Here is a 1,308-nt window from a genome sequence, read left to right on the forward strand (position 1 = left end):
ATATCAGTATGAAGAAACGCCTCAATCGCAGTCCAGAATTTTCTTCCGGTAACGGGCATGTCACAGTGTCCCTCATTTACATAATTCCTACCCAAGGCTTATGCAAAAATAAAAAAATAAAAATAAAAAACTAAGACAGGACAAGGCCTGGTCGAGTTGCGTTAGTAGTTGTTGCAATGCATCCTTCTGTGTATTTGACAGCTGATGTGAAAGAGCCGTCTCTCTGTTAACGCGCTTTATATGTGTGTGCTAAGAAAACTGTGTATCAGGTGTTAAACCTGACAATGTATGCAAAGAATACACTTTACATGATGACGAATAACTGCAACGCCACATGAGTGCGACAGAGAGGATAATCAAAAACAAACTGGTGTTTTGTTTGTTGTTGTAGTAAAAAAAAATGGTGCACAAGCTGTAAAGGCTCCGCCCTCTCCTGGAAAGTGGGTGGGGGGAGGGGGCAGCAGTTCATTTGCATTTAAAGAGACACCTACAAAAACAGCATGTTTTGCTTACACTCAAGAAGAGGCCTTTACAACATGGTATTGTAACCCATGTTAAATGTGGTGCCTAAAGAAAATAAATAATATAATTGTATATTCTAATAGTTACACTTTTAATTAAAAAAAGTTAAACGATCTATTAATATGCATTGTGAATTAATTATGTATAAATACAAATAATAAGTATTATAATTGAGTGCAGAACATGTGATGTATTACACGTACACGAGTTGTGTATGACGTAAGCAGATGACTCACGGAAGTGCAAGAGATGCGCTGAACACGAGATGAGAGCGATACAGAAGGGATTAAAAAGGTTTATATTGTAATAATTCATTTAATATGGTTATAAGCAACTTTATAATACTTTATGGTTGATGATGATAAATCGTTTTAGAATGATGATTGCTGATTTAAGCGTGGATGCTAGCCGATTTTGAAGTTCCTTTGAATCTGAAGCGGGTGTTTATCAAACTGAAACTCGGGATTTGGTGAGTTTATATGTATTTTGTTACTATGCATATCATTATGCATGTTGTAAAGATTGTTTTCATATTTTCTGATTGTTAATATGATTTATTTTGGAATGTTGAGTGATATATTCTGCTTAGCAATTAATGAATATTAATTTCCATATTCTCAATATGCCTGTAAGATAACACGTTCATTATGAATGTGGATATGGATGTTTAAACACTCAGTTTAAAGAGAAAAATTATATAGAGACCAGTTTGAATGTTAATGACCCTGTTTTGGTAAAACAGGTCAGGTTTATTGATTGCGTTGAGAACCTCTCTCATGGATTTGA

General features: G+C 34.6%; 1 long non-coding RNA gene across 1 annotated transcript; it reads left to right on the forward strand.

Moving 5' to 3' along the window:
* Positions 1 to 626: 626 nt before the first annotated feature.
* LOC107590985 (uncharacterized) lies at positions 627 to 1,308 on the forward strand. The gene is made up of 3 exons (XR_001609845.1): positions 627 to 816; positions 898 to 991; positions 1,265 to 1,308. It is a non-coding gene; the product is annotated as an uncharacterized lncRNA (long non-coding RNA).

Source organism: Sinocyclocheilus grahami, unplaced genomic scaffold (assembly GCF_001515645.1).
Source record: "Sinocyclocheilus grahami isolate Dianchi unplaced genomic scaffold, SAMN03320097.WGS_v1.1 scaffold135.1, whole genome shotgun sequence".
NCBI classification, from domain to species: Eukaryota; Metazoa; Chordata; class Actinopteri; order Cypriniformes; family Cyprinidae; genus Sinocyclocheilus; species Sinocyclocheilus grahami.